Source organism: Protobothrops mucrosquamatus, unplaced genomic scaffold (assembly GCF_001527695.2).
Source record: "Protobothrops mucrosquamatus isolate PMUCROS unplaced genomic scaffold, P.Mucros_1.0 scaffold1986, whole genome shotgun sequence".
In the NCBI taxonomy this organism is placed as follows: domain Eukaryota; kingdom Metazoa; phylum Chordata; class Lepidosauria; order Squamata; family Viperidae; genus Protobothrops; species Protobothrops mucrosquamatus.
This window is the reverse complement of record NW_015388102.1, coordinates 154,830-164,628: the sequence shown is the minus strand read 5'-3', so window position 1 is coordinate 164,628 and position 9,799 is coordinate 154,830. Positions and strand designations below refer to the sequence as shown.

The following is a 9,799-nucleotide window of genomic DNA, read 5'->3' as shown; positions in this document are numbered from 1 at the left end:
TTGCATAGAGGTTGGCTGCTCTCAATTTTTTCAAGACTGCTCTGACTAATTTTATGTGCTCCTCTTTAGTCTCTGTGAATATAAGGATGTCATCCAGTTAGACGAGGACCCCTTTGTATAGGTGCTCCCTCAGTACTTCATTGATCCACTGCATGAAAACCGCTGCGGGGGCTCCCTGCAGCCCGAACGGCAGGACCCTAAATTAGTAGCATCCCATAGGGCAGTTGAATGTGGTCTTCCACTTGTCCCCCTCCTTAATTCTAATGCGATAATAGGCTTCCCTTAGGTCTAGCTTCGTGAAGATTTTTCCCTTTGATAGGTAGGACAGCATGTCTTTCATGAGGGGGAGAGGGTACAGCTTGCTTTTGCTTATGGCATTCAAGGCGTGGTAATCCATGCACATACGCAATGTGCCATCTTTCTTTTCCCTGAATAGGACGGGGGCCGCTACCTTCTTTTGGGAAGCTGGCTCAATGAAGCCCCTTTCTAAATGTTTATCTACAATTTTTTTCATTTCTCGTAGCTCCTCAGGGCTCATGGAGTACAATCTATGCTTCGGGAGCTTTGCTCCTGGCTTGATTTCTATCACACAGTCTGTGGGTCGGTGTGGGGGGTAGTTTGTCTGCCTGCTCCTCACTGAAGACTTCAGCAAGGTCCTTGTACTCCTTGGGTATTTCGGGCAATGCGGTTTCCTCCCCCACTGCTGCTTCCAGAGGGGAGCTCTCGGGGGCTCCCTGCAGTGGCGATCCCATTCGGTCCCCTTTTGGGAACCTGAGTTCCGCTGTTCTCCAGTCCACCCTGGAGTTCCATTTCTTTAGCCATGCCAACCCCAGTATTATTGGGCACTCCATGCCTGGGGTCACCACGAATGTTATAGTCTCCTCATGGTCCCCTAGAGTAAGGTGGATCGGTAGCATGGCTAGAGTAGCTGGCATTCCCCCTGCTATGGATCCATCTAGTTGACCGAAGGATATCGGTTTCTTCAGCCACCTCACCAGAATGCCCAGGGTTCCCACCAGCGTTGGGCTAATAAGGCATCACATAATAGGGCTTCACAGCTTCAGGCATGGAGGGGGCTAGGAGAGTCACTGTACGTATGAGGGGTGCGGTGGGTCTACTTACCAAGGGCTCGTCTTTGGAATGATCGTCTGGCGAGTTGGACACTCCTGCGGTGTAGGCCGGGGTCTCTTTTCCCCGTTGGGCAGGGGGGGGGAACTCGACAGCATCAGTGCCCCTCATGGCTGGCTCTCGTGGCTTGGCGGGCGACCTTCCTGATCTCCCGGCTGGTGTCTGTTTGGCCTTCTGCTGGGGGTTCCTCGAGCGGCATTCTGCGGTGCAATGTCCCTCCTCCTGCACTTGAAAACAGCCGGCAGTTTTCTTAGCTGTGGGTTGAGACTTCATGGGCTCGCGTGATAGGGGGTGATCGGTTCCCTGGCTTTCCCCGGCGATGCCTCTTGAGTAGGTCAATCTCGGCTTCCTCTGCCAGGATGTACCAATCGTGCAATCAGCATGGGTCTCCCCAGGGAAGGAGGCATCGTAGAGATCGTAATTCAGCATATCCTTGAAGTGGCTAAGCAGGATGTCTTCCGGCCAGTTCAGTTTACTAGCGATGGCTCGGAACTCCTGGGTGTACTCAGCCACTGGGCACCTTCCTTCCTTCACCGTCTTAATCTTCTCATGGGCCTTCCGATCTGCCAATGGGTCCTCAAATCGCCGTCTAAGGGAGAACATGAATTGGTTGAAGTTCTGGAGCTTGGGGGTGTCAGAGTCATGTAGGTCCACCACCCAGTCAGCTGCCACGCCATCCGGGGCTGCCTGTATGATGTGGATCCGTGCCTTGTCGGTTGGGATGTCTTGGCCGTATTCTTCCATGTAATTGAGGACTTGGGTTAAGAAGAACCCCAGGCACCGCGGCTCTCCCCAAAACTTCATGTCCAGCGGCAGGAACTTCTGGATGGATCGGTGCCCACATCATCTGCAGTGTCATCCATCTCGATCAGCAGCTGCTGTGTGGTAGGGAGTGGGGGCTGGCCCCGTGACAGCTGCAGTCTCAGCCACCCCGTCTGATGTTTCTGGGGCTTCAGCGTCAGACTTCCCGTTGGTGTCTTTTGTGCTGCAGTTCACGGTAATGGTGTGGCTGCGGGGCTCGAGCTTTTCATCCTTGAGGGAGATAAGGGTTGATTTCATTAGGTCGATCGCTTTCTCCAGGATCCAGCTCGACTGCTCCCTGTGATCATCCTTACCTTCGCTGAAGTGTAGTGATCTCTCCATCTCTTTTTTTAATTATTTTTTTTAAATATGGAACGCTTCATGAATTTGCGTGTCATCCTTGCGCAGGGGCCATGCTAATCTTCTCTGTATCATTCCAATTTTAGTATATGTGCTGCCGAAGTGAGCACGTCTCTCCATCTCTTGTTTCCATTCCGGTTGATGGCTGCCCCGCCTCAGCATCACCTTTCTCGAATTTTTCTCCCACTCATCCTTCTTGCCTATGCCCATGGACCAGCGAGGTTTATGGCTGTGCATCTCCACCACCTCTTCCTCTGAGGTATAGGATGTCTCGGAATTGGACAGCTGGCAGGGCTCTGACTTTCTCTCTTTCGCGGTGGCTTCCTCCTTCTCCACACCATTGTCTGACATGCTAGATGTTGCAGAGTCCGCCGGCAAGATCCATCCTTCCGGGTTGACTACTATTGCAGATCCTGTCTAATGTCAGGACCCACCTCAACACCTCATCCCAAGAAAGCAGAACTCATGGAAGCAGGCTCTTCCAAAAGGAACTTTTATTAGGAGAAGCTGATGGTAGGCATACTAGACAGGATCTGAGGGATCAATATTTTAAAGTATCCCCAAGCAAGCCCCACCCCACAGTTCAACCAGACGATTCAAAACGGCCAATCCCCAGGTGTTAAGTCCATCATGGGAAAGGGGAGATAACATCGGTCCGGCTCTGGTCACAGCAGTGATGTTTAAACAGCTTCTTCGCACCTCCTCTTGAGGGCAGAGAGATAAACCAGACTCTGGAGGTTGTATTTCCTCCCCCCCCCTTTGCTAGCTGACAGGTTAGGGAGATGAAAGTTCAGAGAGAGACACAGTGCAGGAACGCAAAATGTTACATTATAGCAATAAAGGAAGTTAAGGCGAAGTGTTACATTATGTGAGAGGGAAAGAAAGCAGGAAAGCAAAGTGCTACATTGTAATGAAAAAGGAAGCTAAGGCAATAAAACCATGCTCCATCCCCCTCTCCACTCTAGGAGTATGGCAGAACCCAGGGAGAGGAGAGAATGGGATCAGGAAGCGAGAGAAGGGGAGGCAGGGAAGTATGAGATATGATAGATATGGGTTCTGACAATAGAATAGAATACAGTAGAGTAGAGTAGATAAGAGTAAAGTAGGCTTCCAGTTCTGGATCGCAGCACTGGCGGACACGCCGGGCGATCGCTCCCTCCGCCGTCCAGTTTTCTCCTGCCGGGAACCCTGAAAGGGGTCAAAAGTCACCTTGGAGGGGCGACAACCGTGAAGAGGACCTTCTGTTTGATCCGGAGCAGCTCTTTGGACTGACGGGGAAAAGATCGGCCATTCATATGGCCCATCATTTAGCTGCTACCTGCCGAGGCCAAATTCACAACCAAGCACTTGAAAGCAACGCGGAGGAACTGGGTGAGACTTTACCTTCTTGTATCCCAAGCACTTTCCTGTCAAAAGTGTTCTGAAAATTTTTCCCCCTGCGAGGAGAGAGGGAATGTAATGCTTCCTTCCCACCCTCCAAGATGGCGGCTCCTGACTACGCAGGGAAACCAAAGCCCTGAAAAATACAATTAAGCAGCTGGATTTATTTTACCTTGATATCTGGGGATCCAAAACTCCTATTTTCACGGGGACCTGTCACTTTATCTATGAAAAATAACTCTATCTGGATAAAAACCTAGCCTGGTCTTGGAAAAGATTCTAAATGCTGTCAGGGACATCTTGTGGTGAAGCTTGGTATAGCAAGTAAATACTTCTCTTAAAGAGACCTGCTTACAGCCCAGATTTGCCCTTGGCATTATCTAAAAGAGATAAAAAGCTGGGAGAACAGCTGGACAGTGAAATTGCTTTATAGGTATTGTGGAGGTGAACACTTACTGACTTTTATCTAAGAAATAGCCTTCACTAAAGGACTATTCATAACTGTGTTAGAAATGGAGGAAGACCAGCCACAAATTAACTATAAACTTATACTTGAAAAAATTCTTGAAGCTATTGAAATAATTAACTCCAGATCGAAAGATAAAAGTGCCAGCTTAAAGTTACAAAATGAAACTCTGAATTCAACGAAAGAACTTACAATCCAAAAACCAACAGAGGTGGGAAAACTAATACCAAGACAGAGGAACTTAAAGATCAACAAATACAACTTACTTGAAAACCTTGACAGACAAACCCTGACTGCAACTAAAGGACTTACAACCCAAAAAGCAACAGAAGTGGAACAAAGCAACACCAACATGGAGGCTGTTAAAGACCAACAAATACAGCATACTGGAAACCTACATAACCAAATAACAACTTTAAAGCCGGACGTGACTCTCTATCTAAACTAGAGGAAACCTGAGGAACAAGATGACCACATTGTACTGAAGGAGCCACCAGGACAACAGTCTAACGACTATGAATGGACTGTCCTTTCTGGAAAATGATAACTAGATGGTCTCCCTTGGTTCAAGCAATATGTCCAAGAATGAAGGGAGATCTATCTGATGATTTAAAGGCATTGGTATGGAAACCTTGGCTGGCACAATAAGAAAGCCAGAGTTAGATTTAAAAAAAATGGGACTTTTTGATCTATGATAGAGGATCCTAAAATCTCAACTAATGGGCTAAAGGGAGATTTTTAGATGAAGGGAACTATGATTATTGCATTTAAATATTCTTGTTAAATGATAAAAAATAAGGGATTAACTGGCTTAATATTTAGGATTTAGACTGATAAAGGAAATGAAAACTAACGATTAGGAATTAGCTTCGAACTATTGTTTAGCCCAAATAATATAGATGATGGACTTGAGACAATAAAGGACATTCTACCAGCAAGTGATGATGTATTAGGATGAGAAATAGAAAATGTTTATGTAATAAGATAAGTATATATTTAAGTAAGTAATATGTATATTCTAGATATGATAATTTTTATGTAGTGAAATAAAGGAAATTTGGATTGCCTGAAATTTAAACACTATGGATATTAAAGATTAAATTGTAATATTGTAATAAAAATTATAAATTAGGTAAAACTTAAAAACAGGATATGGATATGTATTAGCAAAAATATATTGATAAAGGTTTTAATTAACTTTGTTATAATTAAAAATCTATTAGCCTAAATGTGATATAACAAATGTTAAGGGAAATAGAGAAGGAATTTCTGATGATGTAACCTGAAATATATACTAAAGATTTTGTTATTGAACCACTGAGTACCCAGTCACCATGCTGCTTTCCAAATAGTCAGTGTAAAATTTGAAAACCAATAAAATTTGTTTAGAAAAAAAAGAGTAGAGTAGAGTAGAGTAGAGTAGAGTAGAGTAGAGTAGAGTAGAGTAGAGTAGAGTAGAATAGAATAGAATAGAATAGAATAGAATAGAATAGAATAGAATAGAATAGAACTGGAAGGGACCTTGGGGTCTTTTAGTCCAGCCCCCTGCTGATGCAGGAGAATCTATATCATCTCAGACAGGTGGATGTCCAGTCTCTTCTTAAAAATCTCCAATGATGAAGCACCCATGTATTTTTGGTTTTTGGGGGAGTAAGCATCTCCCCATGTGATGTTTAAAGTCCTTAAGTCATCTATGAAGTTTTTCTCCATGTATTTTGAGGGCGTCTTCTTGGTCGTTTGGCTTCGGGGGGGATCCATCTCATTACCATCTTGGGAATTCGATTATTTTCCATATGGAATATAGGTAGTCCTCAACTTACGACCACAATTGAGCCCAAAATTTCCGTTGCTAAATGAAACATTTGTTAAGTGAGTTTCTCCCCATTTTACGACCTTCCTTGCCACAATTGTTAACTGAATCTCTGAAGTTGTTAATTTAGTAACACGGTTGTTAAGCGAATTTGGCATCCCCATTGACTTTGCCTGTCAGAAGGTCACAAAAGGTAAACACAGGACCCTGGGACTCTGCAACCGTGATAAATATGAGTCAGCTGCCAAGCGTCTGAATTTTGATTACGTGACCACAGGGCTGCTACAGCAGTTGTAAATATGAAAAACAGTCATCAGTCACTTTTTTCAGGGCTGTTGTAACTTTGAATAGTCATTAAGTGAACTGTTGTAAGTTGAGGACTACCTATATATAATCCGCAAGTTGGAGTCTTCTGCGTGTGACTATGTCATGTAACTTGCAGGAGGAACTCTTTTGGAGCACTTTGTTAGTAAAATAGTCAAAATAGTGAGTCTTTAGGACTCAATGAAGGCATCTTTGTTGGAAGACGTTGAGTCTATTGTTATTACTTGTTGGGCACTCTCTTCATTAAAGTTGTATATAATTTAGCTGATTAAGAATTTCCCAGAAGTCGATGGCATAAAAATAAAATAAAAACGTGGACATTGTATATTGCTAGAGTAATGCATATAGATCTCTCCCATATGTGATGCTCCTCTACAATTGTCCTACACATGTACACTTTCTTGTCTTTCCACTTGACTTTTCTACTCTATCCTTCCACCTTCTTTCCACCCCGACTTTGTGTGGGCAGGCAAAAAATGTTTTCACCCTCATTCCTTAAGAATCAGTTTAAAAATTGTGGTAGCTATAGAAGTAGCTAAACAACAGGAAATGACTACTCAAATTGTGCCAACAAAATTCCAACCTGTTCCAATGACTTTCTATTCCAAGTTGCTAAAAATGGGCCTCCTGAGTTAAAGATAGCTTATTGCAAATAACATAGAGCAAAGGTTGGTTTGAACAAGAGTGGACTTCTCATTTTACTTTACTAAGCTTTGAGCAGCCACATGTATTGTTTATTTATGGCTTGACAGTGAAAAGTGCTGGGCATCTCCTCTAAGGTGCCAGGCACCCTTAATTTTCTAAGCCTAAAGGGAGACCAGATAATCCTTGATAGTAGGTTGCTTGTCTTCTGCAACGCACGGTATATTTAGGAATCCAACTGAAATGAGAGGCTTTAGATGAAATAATGACGTAGCATCTTAAACACAACTGACAGGCTGGGATGCTTGGTTAGATTCACAGCCTAACTGGATTTCAACTTTCATTAACTCTAGACAGCAATATTTTCCTTGGTAGACTCAACTTTTATGTTCTGGTCCACCTGATTTAATCCCACTTGTAATTTTGGTGTCTGTGTTCCATGGCTTCCAAGTTTCACCATACACAGTGCAGTTATGACTTACCCCTTTCACTGATTGTTCTTTTCCACTTCCTGATGTGCTGTGCATGAGTATAAAAACTTTCTATCATTGTCATGCTTGAGCTCTGATTTTTTACTTGATTTGTGGCAAGCTCTCTTTGCACAACGTCTGCCTTCCCCCCCCTGAATTGCTTTTTATTTTACATGTTTTCTGCTAGCAGCAATCAAGTGCACCTGGATCTCTGTTGGTGGTCTTGCATCTCCTCTTCAGTGCACAAATTAAAAGGATATCACAGTGTTCAGTGTTATTCCATCAAAGAACCAAGCACTGCTATCAAAAAGAGGTACGTATTAAGGTGTTTAGGGATATCCAATTCACAAATCACACTGGATTTTTTGAAAAAAGCATAATCCTGCATTGCTTAATGAGGCTTTTTTCAGGTTTTCAAATCCAAACTGTATTATATAATTCATGGAACACAGATAAGTTCTTACAATACATTGGATAATACTCCTATTTGGAGACTTTTTACAAAGTGGGAAGTGAAAACATAGCTGTCCACAAAAAAAAGGGCTTGCAATCTTTCTGATAACATTGGCATGTCAAGTTATGAAGTTAATAACGTTATACTCTACCAAATCTATCTCTATTTATCTATGTATATGTATCTATGTAGGTATTTATCTCTATCTAACTCTATCTATATATCTATCTATGATCTCTCTCTCTCTGCCTACCTACCTACCTACCTACCTACCTACCTATCTATCTATCTATATCATCTATCTAATCTAATCTTCCTTTCTTCAGGTTGCTTGGCTATGCTATACAGAACACTTTATAAAACAAATTTATTTTATTAAAAATTCAAGGCAAGTACTGAAGTCATACCCATTAAGAGATATGAAAGACTACTTTATTATTCAAAGTAGATTTTGAAAATTTCTCTCAGATCCAGTGAAACTCCCTTCCTATTAAAGAGTTTTACTGACCTACAAAGTATGAAAACAATTTCTCTGGAAATATAGAAACAAGAGGGAGTGTAATCATTTTAGCTGGAAAGATTAGCCATGCCAAGAAGCAAGCAACCAAGTCTATTCCTTGATTAATCAAGAAAAGTGGCTTCTTGGGTTGATGGGCATGGAGCATGTGTCCTAGGAATAGAATGAGTTTTCATGTTGCCTGCTGATATGAAATTGATCTTTTGACACCCAATTCTCAAAAAACAATAATTCCTTGGAGAGGAAGCTGTAGACGTCAATTTAGTTTACCTAATACTGGACCAGCATAGTGATAAATATTAGCAGTGAAAAATTCAAAGAGCAAGATTTGAGTGTTTAAAGTCTTGAGTTTTTCAATTACTATCTTAGCTTGGAGTAACCTGCAATGTGAAGTAAGATTTGTATGGGAGGGTTGGCTTTGGGTGCTTATGGACACTGAGGGTGCTTATGGACACTGTTTTAAACCAATCTACCTAACAGAACCTAATAGCAAGTTACAGTCCTTAGACTTCACCTTGGAAAGAATCTAATCATTGTGGCTTGAAAATGCCAGTAGTCATCTTAAACAATGTATCTGGAATATTGATTTTCAAACCTGCTTAAGCCTAGTATCCAACTTTATAGCTTATGGATTCTTCTGAAATGAGTATGTGCCATCATCAAATATCTCTTCAATTCTAATTCTGAACTTTTATCAGGCTTTCCCCTTGGCCAGGTTGGATGCAATGCTCTCTGCAGTAATTTATTTATTTACTAAATTATTATGTGGCCCTATAAGGGGCCTTTGGGCAGCCGATTATGTGGAAATGATAGAAAAACATCCCTATTCAGCATTGCTTTTGCTCATGTGGCGATCACTCTGTGGAATCTCTAAGCCATTTGCTCCTTTATTGGTCTCTCTATAGGGGATCTCAGAAGATAAAGGATATTTATCCTATTTTAAAGAACGACCCTGCTAGAGAGCACAATGTCTATTTCTTACTGCTTTAAACTGACTTATCTTTCCAGGTTGCCTGATTTTGTGCTAACATTTGTTGTATCCGTCCTACCCACGGTTGAAGTTAACACAAAATTTTGGTGATTGCTACTGGTATCTGTATTACAGTTATTACTATAATTTTATTGCATGCCTTTTAAAAACATTTTATTAATAATAACAGATTTATATATTTTATTGTTGTGCTTTTTGGCCCAAAAGCAATAATAAAGGTTTGTTTGTTTTGATTTGAATGTTGAGAAAAACTAGAAAAAAAGTCCTAAGAGACCATTGGAAAGAATTGGAGAGTCTAAGAAGGTTTGTCTCCAACTTTTTGGCCAAGGGAAAAATAGTTTTGAGAAAAAGAAAGATGGAAACAAAATGTGCATATACTTTATGGAAGGCTTGAAGGAGATGAGAGAGAGGGAGAAAGAGAAAAAGAGAGAGAGAGAAAGAGAGAGAGAGAGAGAG

General features: G+C 42.0%; 1 non-coding gene across 1 annotated transcript; it reads right to left on the bottom strand.

Annotated features, from left to right (window-relative positions):
• Nucleotides 1-2,292: 2,292 nt before the first annotated feature.
• Nucleotides 2,293-2,399, bottom strand: LOC114923125. Its single transcript, XR_003810574.1, has one exon. It is a non-coding gene; the product is annotated as a U6 spliceosomal RNA (small nuclear RNA).
• Between the last annotated feature and the right edge of the window lie 7,400 nt (nucleotides 2,400-9,799).